Source organism: Thalassophryne amazonica, chromosome 4, assembly GCF_902500255.1.
Source record: "Thalassophryne amazonica chromosome 4, fThaAma1.1, whole genome shotgun sequence".
Classification (NCBI taxonomy): domain Eukaryota; kingdom Metazoa; phylum Chordata; class Actinopteri; order Batrachoidiformes; family Batrachoididae; genus Thalassophryne; species Thalassophryne amazonica.
In genome coordinates this window covers 11,156,797-11,179,784 of record NC_047106.1, presented here as the reverse complement: position 1 = coordinate 11,179,784, position 22,988 = coordinate 11,156,797, and the positions used below count along the sequence as shown (strand labels likewise).

Sequence of the window (22,988 nt, the reverse complement as noted above, 5' to 3'; positions counted from 1 at the left end):
ATTGAAGGATAGTATTACAAGATTTAAATGAATAAGCCTCTCTCTTTTGTAATTAATCTTATGTTTAGTAGAGAAGCTTGAATCTTCGACTGGACTGGGTTGCTTGACGCGAGGACGTTTCGCTTCAAATCGCAGAAGCTTCCTCAGCTAAAATTCTTGCTCTGGAAGTCTGACTTCTGTCTGACTCTTGTAGAGAAGAATAAAACAGAAGCCAACAAAAGCTGGAGTTTTAAACCTAACCAGACCCCTCCTACTGAGAGGCAGACTGCTATAGGCTAGTTACTAAACAATAGCTCTAATTAGCAACTATTGTGCTGTAGTTAGCACACCTAATGGCAGGACAGCTGTCCCTCTAATGATGGGATGGATGCCTTTCTGATGGCTCCCTTGATGACGTGAATGACTCATTACCATGAACAAAAGACTGAAACTCCTTTGACCTGAGTACCCCATTGTAAACAGGGGATAAAGTGTGTCTCAGACCCCCTCCCCGGTTAAGGCTGGATTTCAAACGTTTCACAATTGACCCCTCTCTCAAACCATTTCTTCTCTCTGGCTAATATTTTAACTTCCTTGTCCTCAAACATGTGGTTAGTGTCTTTGAGGTGGAGGTGAACTGCAGACTGAGGTCCACTGGCGCCCTCTCTGCGGTGCTGGTATAGCCTTTTGTGTAAAGGTTGCTTCGTTTCACCTATGTAGTGTTCGTTACAGTTTTCCTGACATCTGATAGAATACACTACATTGCTCTGTTTGTAACTAGGGATCATGTCCTTAGGGTGAACTAATTTCTGTCTCAAGGTGTTAACCGGTTTAAAGTAAACTGGGATTTTGTGCTGCCTGAAGATCCTCTGTAGTTTTTCCCCTACTCCTGCTAAATAAGGGAGAGACACTCCTCTTCTTGTCTCCGTCTCCTGTCTATCTGGTCTCTTTGTTCTCTGGGACTTCTGCACTTTGTCCAGTGACCATCGTGGGTACCCACATACTGTGAGGGCTTTCCGGACAAGTTGTTGTTCTTTAGCCCTTCCCTCTGCAGTTGTGGGCACCTGTAGGGCTCTGTGTTGAAGCGTCCTGATCACCCCGAGCTTGTGTTCAAGGGGCTGGTTTGAGCCGAAGAGCAGATATTGGTCGGTGTGAGTTGGTTTTCTGTAAACCCCTGTCTGGAGCTGCCTGTTCTCTCCAATCGTAACATCACAGTCCAGGAAGGCTAAATGGTTGTTTCTGGCATCCTCGTGTGTGAACGTGATATTGGAGTCCACCGAGTTGATGTGTTCTGTAAAGTCCTCAAGTTGCTGTTGCTTGATTTTGACCCATGTGTCATCAACATATCTGAACCAGTGACTGGGAGAGATGCCCGTGAAAGACGTCAAGGCTGTCTTCTCCACTCGCTCCATTGGCCACAATGGGGGATACCTGAGACCCCATCGCACAACCATGAATCTGCCTGTAGTAATTCCCCCTAAACAGGAAATACGTGGTGTTGAGACAGATCTCCAAGAGTTGGCAAATGTGGTCTGGTGTGAGTTTGGTCCTTTCAAGTAGAGACACATCCTCCAGCAGTCTCTGCCTCACAGCTGAGACGGCCTCAACGACGTCACATCAAATGACACCATAGTTTCATCTGCCTCCAGCTGTAGGTCCTTGATCTTGTTCACAAAATCTTGTGTGTTCTCCACATGGTGGTCTGAGTTACCCACTAGAGGAGCCAAAATCCACTTGAGGTACTTGGCCAAATTGTACATGATGGAATCTGTGCTACATACAACAGGCCTGAGTGGCACGTCCTGTTTGTGGATTTTGGGCAGTCCATAGATGCACGGAGTGGCATCCCCAGGGTACAGTCTGTAGTATGTCTGCCTGTCAATGAGTCCCTCTTTCTCCAGGTTTTGGAGGTAGCTAATGATTTTCTTCTTATAGCCGCTCGTGGGGTCTCTCTTCAGACGTTCGTATGTCTTGGAGTCACTGAGCAAGTTGTTGATCTTGGCCTCGTAGTCCGATGTGTTTAGGACCACCGTGCATCTGCCTTTATCCGCTGGCAGGATAAGGATGCTTTGGTCCTTTTGCAGTGCTGACAAAGCTTTCTGTTCTTCTCCTGTGATGTTGGACGGAGGAGGCTTAGCACTGTTCAGCACTGCTGTGACTCTTAGTCGGAGGTCCCCAGCTTCTGACTCTGACAAACTGTTATGTTTAATGGCTGACTCTACTGCAGTGATGTAATCTACTGTCGGAATATGTTTAGGGGTCACTGAGAAATTTAGTCCTTTGGCGAGCACATCCTTTTCTGTCTGTGTAAGAACCCTGTTGGAGAGATTATTTATCCAATTTTCCCTGTTGTCACTAATTTGTCTGGGTGTATCTTTAAAAATACTCCCACTGAAAGTACGCCTTTTCTGCACTAACAGGTTGTGAAACTTCCTGATTTGCCGCTCCTTACTTTTTAAATGCTCAGCCATTTGAATTTTAACTATCAAATCAATTTTATTTATATAGCGCCAAATCACAACAAACAGTTGCCCCAAGGCACTTTATATTGTAAGGCAAAGCCGTACAATAATTACGGAAAAACCCCAACGGTCAAAACGACCCCCTGTGAGCAAGCACTTGGCAACAGTGGGAAGGAACTATGAACTTTGTGATCTTATTATGGGCCTCTTCTCCCACTAAGGTTTCTAACATTTTGTGCAGACTATGCAGATTATTTTGGAGGTCTAATATTTTAAAATGAAGCCTTCTAATTCTAAGACCTTAATCTTATGTTGTTATTTGGCAGATTTTACTCACACAAAATGAGAATTTACAAATCTCTTCCGCGTTTTCAAATATTTCTGGTAGAATTTAATTGGTATATAAATATGCAGAAGTTAATGCATAATAAGAAGAGTGAATATACACTGACCTTGGGTGAGTTTGTTGTGCCTTACAGCCTTTTACATTTCTTTTTTTTTCTTTTTATTGACAAATTCTGATATGTTCGATGTTACATTAATGACTGTGTTTTATTTTGTGTCAATTGTCTGCATTTATATGCGTGTTTATTGTATTTTGAAATGTTAAAGTTTTGAAAAAAAAAAATGATATGGCACCATTAGCGCCCCCTCTGGCTGGTATGGGCTGTTTTCAGAAATAAGAGGACAAAAAGCGCCTTCTTTCTTACCGCCACAGCCAAAACGTCACAGCGTAAGGTTTTAATGATTACATTTATACGAACACGCGGATACTCAAGGATATTTGCGTAGTTTGCAAAAGAACTCAGAAAGGAAGTTTCTGTTTTTCAAATCCAATCGACAGTATGTTCGGCTCAAACGGCAGTAACAGCGCCTAACGCACGTGAGCGAAGGTGGACAGAGTCAAAGGGAAAAAACAAACACAAATTCCAACTTACTTTCACAAACGAGTACTGAGAAAGTGAGTAAAATAACCACGACCACGACGACTGTACGCGCGCGTGTGCCGCAAACCAGACACTTTGTGTTGCCAGATGTCGCGAGAGAAAACAAGCCACCGTGTCTGTGAAACAAAAGCACGCATGAGAATATTTAAATAACATTATCACTAAACAATTAAGACTTGAATTATAATCAGTATCCATAACTGCAGTTTTTTTCAGCGTATTGTATTTGGGGCTGCAACAACACATTCTGGTGAAATAATCCACAAACAAATAATGAAATACTTCTTTGGGAAAAAGTATCAAACTACACTCTAAAAAAGGAACTGCTGTCTCAACGAGAAAAACTGATGTAACAATTTGCATAGAATTTTTTTTAAGTTATTTCAATTTAGTAGTTTCAACTTTCAACTGAGTTAATGCAACAAGACTTCTCTAGTTAAGTTGAAATAACTTTAGTTAAGTCGAAATAACTTTTAAAAAACTCTATGCAAATTGTTACATCACTTTTTCTCATTGAGACAGTGGTTCATTTTTTAGAGTGTACAGCGTACATGTACAAATTTTATAAACCTCCAGCAATTTTCTCCTGTTTGAACAGCGCTGTAATGTAAGAAATTTTAATTCTTTCAAGAATTAGATTTGAATTTATTGGCAAGTAAGTTCTTACATACAATGAATTTGATCTGGTGTCACTGGTGCAAAAACAACAATAGAAAGAAAAGGAAAAAATACTTCTGTAAGAAGTACTTGGTGCATAAATAATCTGGTGTTTCAATCTGTCTGTGTAACTGTAATTACTAAACACTTCATATGGACATGTTGATCAAGTTGAAGTTGTTATTATTCAGAGAATATCGATTGCAGTTGTTTTGGTCTTGTCATTTGTTTTTTGAGTGCTGTTTTCTTTTCACAATCCAAATAATGTTCTGGACTAAATACACTTGTGGATTTCAATTTCAATTTATTTTCATTTATATAGCGCCAGATCACAACAGAGTTGCCTCAAGGCGCTTCACACAGGTAAGGTCTAACCTTACAAACCCCCAGAGCAACAGTGGTAAGGAAAACCTCCCTCTGAGGAAGAAACCTCAAGCAGACCAGACTCAAAGGGGTGACCATCTGCTTGGGCCATGCTACAAACATAAATTACAGAACAATTCTCGGACGAATATACAAGAAATCCTATTGGCACACAGGACAGGAGGTTCGCCAACACGAATACAACTCCCATCTCTGGATGGAGCTGCACCTTAAAGTGGATATCACACCTAAACAAAATTAGGTAAAACTGATATAAATATCAAAATATACATACAGTGTAGTAAGTTGAAAGTGGTTTTAATTATTGTCACTGAGAAATAAAGTTTGTACAGTTTCTCAAAAGTGTGTTTCTTGGAAAGTGCGCTGGTAGCGTTCCATCAGCGGTCACGTGATGCCGTGACATCACAGTGTGTAGAGTCCCGTCTTTGTCTGTTAGATTAACAACAGGAACAGATTGACCTCAGCATGGACAGTGACGAGATCAAGAACTTTTCTGACTCCTCTTCAAGTGTGGATTATTTCTGACTCGGATCCTGAGGATGTCGCAGCAGTGATTAGACCCTACAGATTGGAGCTGTATCTTTTGGACGAACATTCAAACCAGGAGCATTCTGGCAGCGAAAATAATGCAGACGGTGCTTATGGCGGAGCCGAAGCAGAGGCAAGAGACATGCCAATTCTGATGGATTTTGAAAGGCTGCAGAATATGGAATGGTAAGGGAGGCTTTGTTTTTTGTTGCTGCTGTTTATAACTCTAATTATAGCATTTTCGATTCTAGCGTCTGTTTACTGCCTTTGTTATTGTTCCAGAGCCGCGACAGTGTAGCTATTACTTGCGGACCACCGTCATTACCTTCGGGTTTTGCCGTTTTCGAGTGTTTAATTACGTTATTTTCACAAAAGAATAGGAAATAAACGGTGAAAGTTTAGAAAAAGATCACCGAAAACAACAGTGAACATGCTGCCGCCGTGTTTACATGCTGCCGCCGTGTTCACTACGTAAATTCCTTGACCATTTCAAGATTATTATGACCATATTATTTGGGGTTGACATTTTATGTGTTCCTGTGATGTGTGATGTGGTCAGGTGTTTAATCAAAGTTTCTGCCACTAAAAAAAGTGTAAACAATGGCCACCAGGCGCGCAAGCTGATTTGGTCTACACGTAGTGACGTATTTTAGGCTTGGTACTCAGCGGGAAGCTGATCATGGGGCGTGCACATTTTTCAGTGGCGGGACGTTCAAATGTTATATATAACGGGAGAATCTTCCATTTTTCCAAAACGCTTAGGTTGACCGAATTATATAACCTTTGTTACATGTAATAAGACTATGTTGTCTTTAAGTGTCATATCCACTTTAAAAAGAGAAAAAACAGGCATTAGAAAAACAATTTCTAATGCCAGCATTAAACAACAAGAAAAACAGAAATACTTGTTGGGTATTTTCGCCTCCAAACATTCTTAAAACCTTGATAAGACAAACAGAGTCAAGAAACACCAGTGAGACAGAATGTCAATTTTAGCTCGCGAGGAGTGCAGACAGTCCGTACACGTAGTACCACTGAGAGCACTGAGGACTGCTGCGCATGCTCACTCTTTTTATTAGGAGAAGCCCTACCCACATTGTGAAACTTGTCCTAAAGGTGGGGGGAACATCGCATGACAAGTTTCCTCCCGTAATACAAAACATCTCATGGTACGTATGCCAATGGTTGCAGCTGTGTGGAGAAACGGTTCCTTTTGTTTAATCTTATCATTGAAGGTCAGCACATCCCGTTCTTGCAGGCTCCTCTGTTTGCACTTATCATCTGTTCTGCAAAAGCTTGGAGTGTCCTGTTTTGTACAGTAAGCATTTGTACAGCATAAGGTCAAAATAACCTCCAGCTCTTCACTCCCAGTTCAAACTGACCCCAGCATGCTTCACTCCCAGTCGTTAGTGGCTACAAAAACAAAGTTGTGCTATCAGTGTAATAATAACAAGTACATTCTCAGGGTTACGTTAAGACAGGTGCAAAACAGCTCAATAACATTTCATCAGAACAAAGACAAAGGAACAAATGTTTAACAGTGATAAAAATATATACAAAATCTTTAACATTTCCCTCCTGTTATCGCTTGTTAAACATATAGTAGGCATCACCTAGCTTAGCACTTCTTTCTTGAGATTTTCACTAAGAGGTTCATCATGATATGTTCTACAGGCTTACACCCCAGAGGTTATGTCATCATTGTCATCATCATCGGTGTCTGGGTCATCATACTTCCATTGGTCTGGGTACAGGTCATGAGAGCTCTCTTCCTCCTCGTCGTCGTTTTGCCCCAGGAGTGGATATGAAGCTGGTCCCCCTCCTGGTCCTGGACCTATTGCTGTGGTCATCATTCTATTTGCAAGGCCTCGAAGACATGGAATACAACAACATCCACACAATGTTAGAATCGCAGCAAACACTGCTATAGACACTAATAGTGAAGAAATCAAAGACCTCCATTTTCCCATCCCTTCCAGCCACCAATCCCAGCCTTCGGTGTTTACTCCACTGTGCTCTTTCATCTTCCTGTTCAACGTCCTCAGACCGTCGATGGCTTGAGTGAGGCTGCCATCTGCAGCTGTGTTGTTGGGAATGAATGTGCAGCATTGTTCTCCGAACATGGCACAAACACCTCCTTTCTCTGCCAACAACATATCCAGAGCAATACAGTTCTGGAAGGCCATAAGGGACGTGGCTTCTAACTGTGAATGGACAGCCTTAAATCCTTCCTCAGTCCAATTTCCTAATTTCTGTACATTGTAGTGGATGTAGTTTATTCTGTCCACGTTCTTATTAATTGAACACCACCAACAGATGGAGGATTCGAATCCAGCTGCTATCTGATAGCCAGTTTATACTCATCAGGCACTCCTCTGGGGACTCCTATCGCATCAATATATGTTGGATCTCCCACTCCTTTCCAATCTTTTTTACTCTATGCCAATTTTCAGGCACCACAGACTGTAGGTGCGACAGCAAGTCCTTAGCTAAAATGGGAATGACTTTTACTGGGAGGAGTAGGGACACTAAGGCACAGTAGCCCGACACATTCCTAGGCAATCTATCAAAAAGCCTATTATCTCCACACCACCACCATACATCACTCCTACTGACAGGTTTGAATGTGGAATTACTATGGACCACATCCTTACACCAGGCAGTGTGGTTTAAGCTACCCAAAGTCTTACTTGTCCCTGTCAAGTTTACACATGTATGGTTAGCATGCCCAACTTTGCTTGAAAATAAAGGTTTAATCTTAGTCAATTTGGTCAATGGATAGATCTTGTCCCACTTAGAACAATTGTTGTTTGCTGCAATGTATGTCTGTGTCATTACAGTCAACAGACAGTCTGTGGGTAATGCTGCCGGTATTACCTGTAATATAGGTCTGGGTCCCATACATACAACACAGTCCCTCTTTGTAGCTAGTCCTGCTTGTTCTGCCATTAAAAGCCAATTGTTATTTTGTCCACTAATTCCTGTAGTTACTAGGAACCAGTCATCTGTTTTCATGTCTTTTGTACTTCTTATGGATGCACCCTTTGTCCTGCTGAGATCAGTCATAACTGGTTGCTTTAACGTCTTGTTAGCTGTAGCCGTGATATTATCTTCACACAATATCAGGGAGAAGTAGGGGTCAGATCCTGTTTTGTGGACCCACAACAAAAACAACCAACATTCTGAATCCGGTGTTCCTGGTGGGATTATGGATTTGTTTTTTTGTATCCACTACAATCAGCAAGCTATCCTCTGTTTGATACATTTTAAGAAATTGGCTTTGGTACTTAGCCCACCCGGTGTGTGCCCAACTAGGTGTCCATCTGTCATACCTATCTGCCACCAAGGTCTCCCATCTCTTATCCTTTTGATCATTTGTCATATACCAATCATAGCCACTATACCATGATCCCTGTTGATCATCCTGTGTCCGTGTCAAGGATGTAAAAGGGACTTTGATTACTACTGAAGCATTTCGGGGAAAGCAGGCCTGTACACCAAATTGATATGCTCTTTGTTTACTACATCGATGCCCTACAGGTATAAGTGGATTGGGGTCTTTGTCCTCTCTTTTTGGCCTATTTAGTTTGTTGATGTGTCCTGTACTGTCGTGTCCGACACTTATGGCTTTCACTAATAAGCCTAATCCAAAAAAGAAAAGTAGCATAATAAGGACTGTCCATGGGGTCCAGGGACCCTCGTTCTTTTTGTTTTTTACTTTCGTCATTTCTACACACTACAGCACACCTATGATCAGAACAGTGGTTTCTAAAGTCTTCTGCTAGCTTTCGTGTCTAACCTGGATCTTAACACCAAGCTCACACACTATTACTAGTCTTATCCTACTGTTCTTACTGTTTGTCTGTGTCTGCAGAAATGACTTTCTTACAGTGAGTTAAATGAATCCATGTACTTCTTTCCCCAATTTTCAAAGCTGTGGGTGTTGTGAGTAGTACTTGATGGGGCCCTTCCCACTTAGGTGAATGCCAGTGTTTTCTCTTGATGCTTCTTATCAACACCCAGTCTCCAGGTACCACTTTAGGGTCATCCTGTGGAGAAATGGGATCATCAGTGTTTGAAACTCTCCCTCGTTGTCTTTCTAACATCTTCCTCATGTAATCTGCCAAATTGGCTTCCTCAGGTACAAATTTGCCCATAATATGGTAGTCGATATTTTCTTCCAAATAATGTTTCATAAGGTGTCAAACCCGTGGTACAAGTTATGTTTATGTACATCTTCACCAAATCTATGCAATGTGTCCATGGTCTGCCTGTTTCTTCCATTGTCTTTCTAAGTCTGTTTTTTACTGTCCCATTCATTCTTTCCACTAATCCGGCACTTTGTGGATGATAAGCACAGTGATTTTTGAGAGTAATCTGTAGCGCTTCTCCTACATATTGCACTATTGTATTAACAAAGTGTGCTCCATTATCTGAATAGACTGTTTCTGGTATTCCAAATCGTGGAATGATGTCTTTGCACAATGCTTTAGCCACTGTAAGTGCATCTGCATGTTTTGTGGGGAACAATTCTACCCATTTTGAGAAGGCATCAATTATGACTAAACAAAATTCCTTCCCTTCATGTTTACTCAACTGTATATAATCCATATGAATCACTTGAAAGGGATATTGTGGTGTTGGAAATTTGCCTCTTTGGGGTCTCAAATTGCCTTGTGAGTTGTGTTTTGCACATGTCATGCATGCTCTACAATGCTGTTTTGCATATGCATCAAACCCATAAAGACAAAAAATAGATTGTAATTGCGATATCATACCCCCTGATGAGACATGCGTCACGCCATGGCTCATGATAGCTGCCCATTTAAACATATTTTTTGGCAATATGGGTTTCTTTTGTGGTCATGAGTACAAGTCGTTTGCATATGTAGCTCCTTTGTTTAACCACATTTGTTTTTCTTTTTCAGTTGCCTGCTGTTGCATGTCAGCAAGCAGTGTGTGACCTAAATGCAAATCCGGAGAGGTTTCGTGTAGGAGAAAAATAGAAAAAGCTGCTGCTGCCTTTGCGGTTTTGTCAGCGAAATCATTTCCTTTTGAAACACTGTCAGAGCCTTTGGTGTGAGCCGCACATTTGCATATAGCAATTTGTTTAGGCAATTTCACAGCTTTCAGTAGTGCAGTTAGGAGAGTGGCATGAGTCACCGGCTTTCCAGATGATGTCACCATTCCACGCTCTTCCCACAGTTTTGCAAACACATGCACTGTGCTGAAAGCGTACTGGCTGTCTGTATAGATTGTTACAGCCTTTCCTTTAAATAAATGACAAGCTGCAGTTAGAGCTACTAATTCAGCTGCTTGCGCTGAGAATGATGATGGCAACGAAGTAGAATCCAATACTTGTGAATTTGTGACAACAGCATATCCAGATTGTGTTTGTCCATAAGCATTTTTAGTGGAGGATCCATCCACATACACAATTGTACTGTGTGGGATGGGCGTATCCAAAAGATCAACACGGGCCTTCATACAAACAGTTGCTACATCAAGACAATTGTGCGGCTCACCATCCTCAGGTAAAGGTATCAATGTGGATGGATTCAATGTTGTACATCGCTCTACCGTAAGGTGTGGTTGTGATAATAGCAAGGACATGCACGAAAGATGTCTTGCTGGGGACAAAAAGCTCATGTTTGTCTGCAACAGAAGTGCAGAAACTGCATGTGGAACTTTCAATGTCAGCTGATGGAATAGAACAACATTACTGCTACTTTGAACAGCCATAGAGGCTGCAACAACAGCCTGTATACATGGTGTTTGAGCACTTGCCACTGCATCCAATTTAGATGAGTAGTAGGCAACTGGCCTTAATTTTGAGCCATATACTTGTACCAAAACACTAGTCATGAACTTATTCTTACAATCAACTGTTTGAATGAATGGTTTACTATAATCTGGTAGTGCCAAAACTGTGGATGACACTAATGTTTGTTTCACTTTCACAAAAGCTTCCTCAGCATCTTTGTTCCATTCCAACACGGTTGACATTGAAATATCATCTTTGTACATCAAATCAGAAAGTGGACTAGTCAGTTCTGCATAGCAAGGGATCCATGCCCTGCAGTAATTAGTCAGTCCAAGAAATGACATCATCTGTTTTTTGGTTTGTGGTTTTGGAGCATTCAAAACTGCTTCTTTCCTGTCAGATAGAATAGTGCGTCCTGTAGCTGATAATTCATGCCCTAAATATTTCACCCTATCTTTACATAATTGTACTTTATTTTTACTCACTTTGTGGCCATTTTCAAATAGAAAACATAGCAGAGCTACTGTGTCAGTGATGCAATTTTCACGTGTGTCAGAAGCAATCAGAATGTCATCAACATATATCAGTAGTTGACTGTCTGCAGGTGGAACAAAATTAGCTAAACAAGCTGACATAACTTGAGAATAAATAGTTGGACTTTCTGCATAGCCCTGTGGCAATCTAGTAAACGTGTAGACGGTCCTGCCGTCTCCCTTTTTGAGTCTTCTTGTTGTACTATTACATCTTCTTCTGCTTTTCCTACTCCTTTCTTTTTCCTTGCTTTCTCCAACCTTCTCTTCTCTGCTCCTTTCTGTCTGTTTTCTGCTTCTTCTTCCCAAAATGCCACTAATTCTGCCCCTACTTTCTTTTTCTTTTTCTCGTCACCTTTGTGTTCACTTTCTAACTTTTCTTTCAATTTCTGAATACTGGTCAGGTTTAGTCGTCCGTCAAAGTCATGTTTATTTATCCAGGTCTCCAATTTCTTTGTTGCTTTTGGATTTTTTGCTTCCATAAATTTCCAGTCGTCAGTTGATAAATTTTCTTTCTTTTTAGACGTCTTTCCCCCCATTTTTATTATTCTTTGTTATAATTTGGACTTCAGACGGGGGCACACCTAGGGTGTTCTAAATCTGAAGTTTTCACTTTCTTTGGACGTGACAATTAACAGTCCGTCGTGTGGTTGATTCCTTTCACCTCCCCGTAGGAAGCGGAATCACTTGCCTCTGCTTCCACACACGGTTGTCACTCACGTTGTCCAAAGAATTACACTTTCATACTTTTATTCTCTAACCGGTATTACCTTTACGTTTTAAAACAGAGGAGTCCGTACCCTCCTTCCGGAATTTAACTACGTGCGTTCCTCGCAACCGTAGAGGAGTCCGCCCTCCTCGCGGAGTTTAACTGCGTTACATTAACAGACGATTCCACGCCATCGCTTACGGAGTTTAACTGTTTTATGTGATCTGATCACCACTCATTCAGTACTGTTACAAAGAAATTCTACTCACTGACTCGACTTCCTGCCTGTCTTCTTCGGGAAAATCTCGTCAACCAGACGATGCCAACGGCGGTCGACAATTGCAGACACGATCAATCGATCGGACCTTGGCCAAGGATTTACATCTGGACTTGACGACCTCCGCCGGACACCTCCGGTGTTGTTGAGATCCCGGGACGAGCCCCCAGTCAATGTTGGGTATTTTCGCCTCCAAACATTCTTAAAACCTTGATAAGACAAACAGAGTCAAGAAACACCAGTGAGACAGAATGTCAATTTTAGCTCGCGAGGAGTGCAGACAGTCCGTACACGTAGTACCACTGAGAGCACTGAGGACTGCTGCGCATGCTCACTCTTTTTATTAGGAGAAGCCCTACCCACATTGTGAAACTTGTCCTAAAGGTGGGGGGAACATCGCATGACAAGTTTCCTCCCGTAATACAAAACATCTCATGGCACGTATGCCAATGGTTGCAGCTGTGTGGAGAAACGGTTCCTTTTGTTTAATCTTATCATTGAAGGTCAGCACATCCCGTTCTTGCAGGCTCCTCTGTTTGCACTTATCATCTGTTCTGCAAAAGCTTGGAGTGTCCTGTTTTGTACAGTAAGCATTTGTACAGCATAAGGTCAAAATAACCTCCAGCTCTTCACTCCCAGTTCAAACTGACCCCAGCATGCTTCACTCCCAGTCGTTAGTGGCTACAAAAACAAAGTTGTGCTATCAGTGTAATAATAACAAGTACATTCTCAGGGTTACGTTAAGACAGGTGCAACACAGCTCAATAACATTTCATCAGAACAAAGACAAAGGAACAAATGTTTAACAGTGATAAAAATATATACAAAATCTTTAACAATACTAAGGTGATCGCCGGCCACTAGCCCTAAACTTCACTAAAAGACCCAGAATTTAGGTAAAGTTGAGGCCGCGGCCTGCTCCAATTACTAATAAATGAATTAAAAGAGTAAAAAGCGTAAAACAAAACTGTACCAGTATGCTAGCCATATGAAAGGGAAAATAAGTGCGTCTTAAGTCTGGACTGGAAAATCTCCACAGAATCTGACTGTTTTATTGATGCAGGGAGATCATTCCACCGAACAGGCGCACAATAAGAGAAAGCTCTGTGACCCGCAGACTTCTTATTCACCTTAAGGACACAAAGTAGTCCTGCACCCTGAGAACATAAAGCCCGGGCCGGTACGTAAGGTTTAATTAGGTCCGCTAGGTAGGGAGGTGCCAGTCCATGAATAATTTTATAGGTTAGTAGCAGAACCTTAAAATCTGATCTCACTGGGACAGGAAGCCAGTGAAGGGATGCCAAAATGAGTGTAATGTGGTTGTACTTTCTACTTCGTGTCAAAAGTCTGGCTGCAGCATTTTGAACCAATTGGAGAGCCCTAATGCTAGACTGCGGTAAACCAGAAAATAGAACATTGCAGTAGTCCAATCTAGAAGAGATAAATGCATGGATCAGGGTCTCAGCATCAGCCATAGACAGGATGGGAGTTATATTCGTTATTCGTTATATTTCGCAGGTGGAAGAAAGCAGTCCTGGTAATATTTCTAATGTGGAGGCCAAAGGACAACAAAGGATCAAAAATTACCCCAAGGTTCCTCACTTTGCCAGTGTGATGTATGACACACGAGCTGAGCGCTAACTGGTCAAATTGATGCCGATGTGGATGAATCCGGATCCTTCATCTTTTTACTAGTGCGTTCCCGTGTCTTGGAACCACCGCTATGATCCTGATCCTACGTCTTTAAACTACACTGTAAACCCGAATGTTCAAATTAATTAAATAGATTAAGTAGTGTAATGTCAGTTGTTTTGTTTTTTTTAACTACTACTTAAATATTTCAAGTTTGTGTAACATGGTCTTGCTTTTTGAGGAAATTACACTAATTGTATATTAAGTAAGCAAAACTTCAAAGCGTTTCACGAGCGGTCCTGCCTGCTTCCCTCGCCAGCATCTCCTGGAAACTCCACACAGAGCTGCTGCTCCTGCAACCAAAATATCTGTAAAACTCCCTGGTTCGGTGAAAACAGATGAAAAAATTCCAACAGACAATAGTCCAATGTTTATGAGCTCTTTTCTGGTGTAAGAGACCTAAGTGCATAAAAACCAAAAAACACGCAAAGTACGAGAGCACACAGTACGGTGGCGGCCGTCTGTGGTGCCATTTTGGATGATCTGCCCCTTGTTAACCTCAAAGTGTCATGTTCAGCCCTGGCTCGGGGTTTAGGGCTGGACTCTCAGCTTAATTTCCTCTATGGTTTTCGTTTTCATATGTGTATACTTTATCATGTTAGTCTCAGTTTGGTTCTGTTTATTGCTTTGCTGTACTATTTACTCATTAGTTTCATTCTTTATCTTATTTTGTTTTCCATTTATTTATTCTATAGTTGGTTATTGTATTTGTTCACTCATGGTCCTTTAAGTTACATTAGTCTTAGATTTGTTCTGTTAATCACATTTGTTGTATTATGCTAAGTCACATGTTTTTGTTATTAATCTTCAGTGTTGCTCATCAGAGTATGTTCCATTTGTCGTTTATTGCATTATTCAGTAGTCACCGCTTTTGTTTTCTGTTCATCACTAATTCTCTGTTTAACCAATAGTTTGTTTTGCCATTTTTATTGTATTCAGTTTTCTGTACCAGTCAGTAACGGTTCCATTCTAGTTTTAGTTATGATTATTCGTTTTCTTGTTTTCCCCTTTTTGACTTGTCATGTTAGTTCTTAGGTTTGTCCCTTTTGTTTTGCTCATATTAATTATTTGTCTGTCTTGAACACGTCATGTTTCTCAGTTAGTTTTTCTGTCACTCAGTTCTCTTGCTTTGCACCACTTTGTTTTGCCCTCCCGCACTCTCTTGCCTTTCTTCTCTCTTCTTTGTTCATAAACCGCACCTCTTTCCAGAACCTTCCACACACCTGCTTCACATCACCCTGATTAGTTTGCTCCGTATTTAAACCCTCACAGTTCCATAGCTCACTGCCTGATTATTGACTCTGTTCACTTTCTCTCATTCTCGTCCTGTTTGCTCTTGTGTATTTTTTACCTTGCTTGTGTACGCCGAACTCCGCCTCGCTGTTACCCTGAACTCAGCCTGTTTTTTGACTCTGCCTCTGTTTTGTCTGTATTACTCCTCAACGCCGCTTGTATGACCTTTGCCTGTTTATGGACTACAACCCAGCCTGCACCATGTCTGACACCTCTGCCTGTATACCTGACTCCCTGTGTACCGAATCCACTGCCTGGTTACATGATAAAGCCTTTAATACATCAAAACCAACCATGCGTGAGAGTCTGCATTGGTCTCCTACCGATTCCTGTATCAAGCCACCACCAGTCCTGACACAAAGCTTCATTATGTCCCCTAAGGGCAAATAACGTACAGTGAACAGTTTAGATAAACACACACTTACAGCTGTCAAATTTGGACATATATTTTAAAAACAAATAACTTACATTAAATTTAGTAATTAAAAACATAAAATTAATCAATTAATTCAGTCATCTTAATTAAAATGTGTATTACAGCTTGAATAAAAGAGTTCCAAAACTGTATCTCCTGCCAGAAAGCACCTGAAACTCTGCCAAAGATCTGACATCAGATAATAAACCTGTTTGGACACTTCAGGGTCTACCCACAATTTTGCCACATACTTTAATAATCCTCTGCAGCATGTTTCTGTTCTTTGGGGCCAACAGGCCCAGCCAGAACACCAGGACTGATTCAAATGAACATAGTCATAAAAATCCACCTGGGCTTCAAAGGAGAGTAACTATCGCTGAGGGTACTCAAGTACTTCTACTGCTGGACTACCTCTACAGCGTGGTCATTGGAATCACATGGTGGAGGAACCACGCTATATATATGCTGATTGATTTTAGGATGAATCAATCGTCTGTCTCCTTTGTTTTGGTCTCATTAATATCCGCAAAGAATATCCAATGTCAGTCCAAGAAATTGGACACTACTGGACCACGACCATGGTTGTCAGCCTTCAGCAGTGACACGATGACCGAGTCATCAGCACACCCCCTCATGATGGCTCCTCCACGTTTGTGTACAAAACAAATGAGGAGTGAGACCATACACCCCGGTAGTGGTCTCACTCCAAAGTGGGTCATATCTTCCTTGATGCAATCCATCCATCTCTTACGAGGTCGTCCTCGGGGTCTCCTTCCGGGTATGCTTGCTTCCCATACCTTCTTAACTGGGTTCTCCTCTTCCATCCTGGCTACATGGCATACCACCTTAACCATATCTTTCTAACTTTCTCATTTATGGTGTTTATTTCATTTGTAGCTCTCTTCTGATGTCTTCACTCCTCTCTCAATCTCTCAATGTCACTCCCTTGATTCTCCTAAGCATTCTCATCTCAGGTGACTCTAGGATTCTCTCTTCCTTTTTTCCCATGGTCCATACCTCCGCTCCATACAGTAGTACTGGTCTTATGATGGTGTTATACAGTTTGACCTTCAGTCTTCTTGGCATCCTTTTGTCGTTGATGACTCCGGACAACTCTCTCCACTTGGCCCAAGCTGCTGACACTCTTGCTCTGATTGTACATTCGGTTCCTCCATTCTCTGGTATTGTTACTCCCAGGTACTTAAACTCCCTGACCTGCTTCAGGGTTGTGTTGTTTCTGTCTCTGATGTTCACCTTCACATCTCTCCTGCTGCTTACCATGACCTCTGTCTTTCCGGTGTTCACCTTCAGGCCCATCCTTTCCATACCGATCTGCCACTTCAACCACCTCCTCTGGAGCTCTACCTCATTTTCGGCAATTACGGCCAGATCGTCAGCGAACAGCAGCTCCCAGGGCAAGCCAGTTTTAAATTCTTCACTTATCATATCCAGTATGATAATAAACAGAAATGGGCTTAGTCCCGATCCTTGATGGAGACCCACTCCCATGTTGAACTCCTCAGTCAAACAAGCCAGGACCTACCGGTCTAAAAAAAACCCAACAAGCCAACAGATCAGAACGAGTTCAGTATTATAGGCATGACCTGACCTGTCTGCCAGGATGTGGGTCTGGATGTAGTTAAAAGCTGTCTATGAACACCAGTCAGACCCTCTCCATGTGTCATGGTCAGGTTCAGAAAGGTGCTAACAGAATCAACCACACCCCTGTCTGACCGATGGGCAAAATGAAGTGGATTTAAGTTGAACTGAACTTTTTCCCCCAGTGACAGCTGATGTCACGGCGACAGGTGTGAAGACGTTAAGCTCGTTAGTTACTTATCCTTTATTCCAGTCACACAAATGTCCTCCCAAAGTAAATGCTAACTTAGACCCCTGTTGGTTTCATCATTTTTTTATTTTTGGGTGGGGGTGGGGGGTTATGTACCACCATAGGGGGTGCACTATATATATATATATATATATATATATATATATATATATATATATATATATATATATATATATATATATATATATATATATATATATATATATTATTTATTTATTTATTTATTTATTTATTTATTTGCTTGAATTTCATCATGTTCACAGACAAATCCATTTCCGCCTCTTTTGGAACCCACGGCGTGGACAAAAAAAAAAAAATAAATAAAGGCGTAGCGCTAGTGTATTAAAACGCACTTCACTTTACATGTGACCTCTGCTGGTCACGTGATGCAAAGAGGAAAAACCCCATGAAATATCCACGGTTGAAAACCATCAGTTGGGTAAAAGCTGCTGCACCATAAGGACGACCAAGAATTAGTGTTTCTGTTCGATGCAGATGAGAAGAAACGTGGTTGTGTAGCCATTGATCTTCTGGGAGACTCCGGGGCGCTCTTCACTGGTTTGGAGCCCATGGCAGAGGCACCCCTGCAGGCACAAACAAATCAGGACTCTGCTGGACTCCAGGAGACAGTTAGTCGTATGGTACACTATTGTAGCGTGTCTTTGCTTAGCTGTGCATGTATATTGGAAATAACCAAGATAATTTTGAGTGATTTTAAATTATAAGTGAATTTTATTTGTTAAATGACACTGCTTATTGCAAGATTTTGTTTTTCACCTGTGTGACCTTCATTTTTCCTGAAATTGTCACACTCCTCTTCTATGGCTACAGGAAGTGTTTGTGACAGCCAAAAAAAAAAATACTCTATGTGGTAATACCGAATCTAAAAGGCAAAATGAGCCCCTTAATCTGTGCCAAAATTTGCCATGAAATTCCTTTACAAAATACCCCCCCACCCAAAAAAAATCCTAAAATTGGTCGATGGATGGATTATTATTGTTATACAATTCCCACAACCTTAATAAATGAATAATAACAGTAGCTCAAGAAATTGGATGATTTATATAAAGTATCAATTTAACTTCCGTGTAGATTTTGTGTTTCTTAGGCAGAAGTGAAACAGCTTTAAAAGGACAAAGATCATGTGGTCTGAGAGTCCATGGAAGACTTAAGTCACAATGCAAGCTTCAGTCAGGGATTCTCAGTCTCTCTGACTGACTGTACCAATATATACTTGGTAACTTATTGAAACTTTCCTGTCATTTGGACCGTATGAGCAAGCTCAAGGTGACTCAAAATATTTAAATGTTGCTCTTAAAAAGTGATTTGTAACACCAGACCTGGCAACAATGATGTGTAGAAATTATGATTAACCTCATTTCTATTATTATTATACAAATATTTACCACAACTTGATAAAGTGAGTTAGCTGGGATGGCTGGAGACAAATGCGAGACTGGACACAGTAGTTCTGGTGTTTACTAAGATGTTTACTGACGGTATCACTGGGGTCCGGTACACAAAGAGGCAGTCCAAGAGTAGCAAACAGATCAAAATCATCAGGCAGGTAGCGTGGTCGAGAAAAACAGGCAGAGGGTCAAAAAACACACGTGGCAGCAGGACTTGAACAATACAAAGAATGGAGCTAGAAGTGAGGGCACAAGGCGCAACCATCAGGCAAATAATCAGTGCAACCAGTGAAGCTTAAATACATCAACTAGTGAGCTACAGATTAGGAACACCTGTGGAAAGAACCAGAACAGGGTGTGGCCTAGACAGAGTATAACCCCCCCCCCACCAAGCACCAAGTGAGACAGACAAGAGGAATAGGGACAGAGAAGCCCAAGCAGGAAACACCCAGCAAGAGAAGTCACGCAAACAGCACAAACCAACAACTACCCCAATAAGACCATAATAACAATGCAGGAACTACACAGAGAAAGAAACAGAACCCCAACCAAGGCATGACCACACATTACATGACAGTATCCCCCCACCTAACGGCCGGCACCCGACGGCCCAGGGGAGTCAGGATGCCGAGCATGAAAGTCAGAAATCAGGTCTGGGTCCAAGATGAAGCGGGTGGGGACCCAGGAATGCTCCTCCGGCCCGTACCCGTCCCAGTCCACCAGATACTGCACCCCCCTCCCACGCCACTGAGACCCCAAGAGGCGCCGCACAGAAAAGACAGGCCCACCATCCACAAACCGGGTGGATGGCGGAGGAACGGCCGGAGGGCACAGAGGACTGGCATGGGCAGGCTTCACCTGGCTGACGTGAAAAAAAGGTGGGGTGTATCCTCATGGACGTGGGCAGCCGAAGGGGAACAGAAACCGGGTTAATGATTTTAGTAATGGGAAATGGACCCACAAACCTGGGAGCAAGCTTCCATGGTAGACCCCGGAGGGCCAGGTGGCGGGTGGAGAGCCACACCCGTTGTCCAGGTGAGTAAGCAGGCTCCTGTGACCTCTTCCTGTCCGCGGAGTCCTTGTAGGCCGCTGTGGAATGTAATAACGCCCGATGGGCCCACTCTCAGGTCCAGCGGCAGCGGAGGATGAGAGCAAGAGCCGAGGGTACACGAGAAGTCAGGTCTGTGGTGGAGAACAGAGTAGGCTGAAATCCATGCGACACATGAAATGTGAAGTAGCCAGTGGATGCAGACGGCAGACTGTTGTGGGCAAGTTCTACCCATACTAATTGTGTAGACCAGGATGTTGGGTGTTGTGATGCGAGAATGCGAAGACCTTTTTCCATTTCCTGATTGATCCTCTCGGATTATCCATTAGCCTGCGGGTGGTACCCGGAGGTGAGACTGGAGGAAACACCCAGCAGTCAGCAGAATTTGCCCCAAAACCGTGAGACGAATTGTTAAAGATTTTGTATATATGTTATCACTGTTAAACATTTGTACCTTTGTCTTCTTTCTCATGAGAATGGTGTTGTGCTGTTTGCACTTAACCCCGAGAATGTACGTGTTATTCAACCTTGTTTTAGCATGCTGGGGTCAATCTGAACTGGTAATGAAGAGTTCGATGTACTTATTATTATTATACAACTTGTTTTCGTAGCCGCTAACGACTGGGAGTGAAGCATGACGGGGTCAATCTGAACTGGGAGTAAAAGAACTGAAGGTTGATTTGACTGTTGTGATGTGATGCTTAGTGTGAAGACCAGGACACTCCAGGCAGATGCACAACAGCTGATAACTGCAACAGACGAACGAGATGTGCTGACCTTCGACGATAAGAGTAAAAGAAAGAAACTGTTTTTCCTTACAGCTGCGCTTATTGACGTATGTGTTTATGTTACGGGAAGAAACTTGTCTCGCGTTGTCCCCCCCCCCCCCCTTAGGACAAGTTTCATGATGTAATGAGGGCTTCTCTAATAAAAAGAGCGGGAGCACAGGCCAGACTTTAGTGTAGCCTTGGTGTACAGCCTGGCTGCACTCCGCGCGTGATTAATTTGACTTTCTGTCTCACTGGTGTTTCTTGACTCTGTTTGTCTTATCAAAGGTTTTAAGAATGTTTGGAGGAGAAAATACCCAACATTGACTGGGGGCTACGTCCGGGAGCTCAACAACACCGGAGGTGTCCAGCGGAGGTCGCCAAGTCCAGACGTAAATCCTTGGCCAAGGTCCGATCGATTGATCGTGTCTGCAATTGTCGACCACTGTTGGCATCGTCTGGTTGACGAGATTTTCCCGAAGAAGACAGACAGGAAGTCGAGTCAGTGAGTAAAATTTCTTTGTAAACAGTACTGAGTGAGTGGTGATCAGATCACATAAACAGTTAAATTCCGCAAGCGATGATACAGAATCGTCTGTTAATGAAACACAGTTAAACTCTGTAAGGAGGGTGCGGACTCCTCTGTTTATATACGCGTACCGGTAGGGGATAAAAGTGTGATCACATAAAACAGTTAAACTCCGTAAGCGATGGCGTGGAATCGTCTGTTAATGCAAAGCAGTTAAAATCCGCGAGGAGGGCGGACTCCTCTACGGTTGCGAGGGACGCGCGTAGTTAAATTCCGGAAGGAGGATACGGACTCCTCTGTTTTAATACGTAAAGGAAATCCCGGGTAGAAATACGTGCACTGTAAAAAAGCAGTTAAATCTGGCAGGGACGGCGGAGTCCCCTAATGCAGGACATTAGTTAAATTTCACGGGAGGGCGAGCTCCCCTGGCATAAGAATACGCGTACGATTATTAAAAGTGTTTCTATGTGTAAATAGTGTTTTGTGTAAGTGTAAATAACTGTGTGAAAGTGTAATACTTTGGACAACGTTAGTGACAACCGTGTGTGTGGAAGCAGAGGCAAGTGATTCCGCTTCCTACGGGGAGGTGAAAGGAATCAACCACACGACGGCAAATTAATTGTCACGTCCGAAGAAGTGAAAACTTCAGATTTAGAACACCCTAGGTGTGCCCCCGTCTGAAGTCCAAATTATAACAAGGGATAATAAAATGGGGGTAAGACGTCTAAAAATAAGGAAAATTTATCAACTGACGACTGGAAATTTATGGAAGCAAAAAAATCCAAAAGCAACAAAGAAATTGGAGACCTGGATAAATAAACATGACTTTGACGGACGACTGAACCTGATCAGCATACAGAAGCTAAAGAAGGAGTTAGAACAGGAACATAAAGGTGATGAGAAAAGATGCAGAAAGTAGGGGCAGATTTAGTGGCATTTTGGGAGGAGGAAGCAGAGAACAGACAGAAGGGAGCAGAGAAGCGACGATTAGAGAAAGCAAGGAAAAAGAAAGCTGTAGGTAAGGCAGAAGAAGATGTGATAATTCAGCACAGAGAGCCAGAACAGCCTCAACAACCACCGCCGGCTGGATCGTCGGTGACAACAACACCTTTATATCCTCCTCTACCAGAGGATGACGATGTACCGCCACCACAGTATGATTTAGCAGTAAAACCTAAGGTAAAAAGTGAAAAACCAGAAAAACCACAAACACGCAGTCAAGCGAAAGTGCCCACGGCCCCTCCCATGGTGGAACACAGTGACCAGGGAGGTGCCTATCCTATGATAGAAGTACCAAATCCTCGTGCAGGAACAGCAGGACATCGATCAACCATGCTCGTATATCGAACATGGAATGCTGATGATATCAAAGCAGCAGTCGACATGATACCATCGCCACGTGTCGATATTGAGGGATTTATGCAGGATATAGAAAACATTAGAACATCTTACCACCTTAATGGACCTGAAGTCCAACAGGTGTGGATGAAAGCATGTGGCCCTAAATGGAGTCAGGTACGCGGAGACTGGAATCCTGCAGATCAACAAGGCGTACCACTGACACATGATGATCTAGTCTTGAAAACAAGAGTGGAAGCTATGATTACACGTGCAAAAGGTGTGTTAGGACCAAAAATAAATTACACAGAAATTACCAGGACAACTCAGAAAGAAGGAGAGCCATGGACAGAGTTTAGATGCAGATTTGAGAGTGTATTTAGAGTCCACAGTGGCATAATGCCAGGAACA

At 42.4% G+C, this 22,988-nt stretch overlaps 1 protein-coding gene across 1 annotated transcript in view; it reads right to left on the bottom strand.

The window, feature by feature from the left end:
• Positions 1-3,462, bottom strand: part of LOC117509401 — a 43,715-nt gene extending 40,253 nt beyond the window's left edge. The window contains exon 1 of the mRNA XM_034169066.1: positions 3,380-3,462. The gene's annotated coding sequence lies outside the window, so the exon portion shown is untranslated. The remainder of the gene's footprint in view (positions 1-3,379) is intronic.
• Between the last annotated feature and the right edge of the window lie 19,526 nt (positions 3,463-22,988).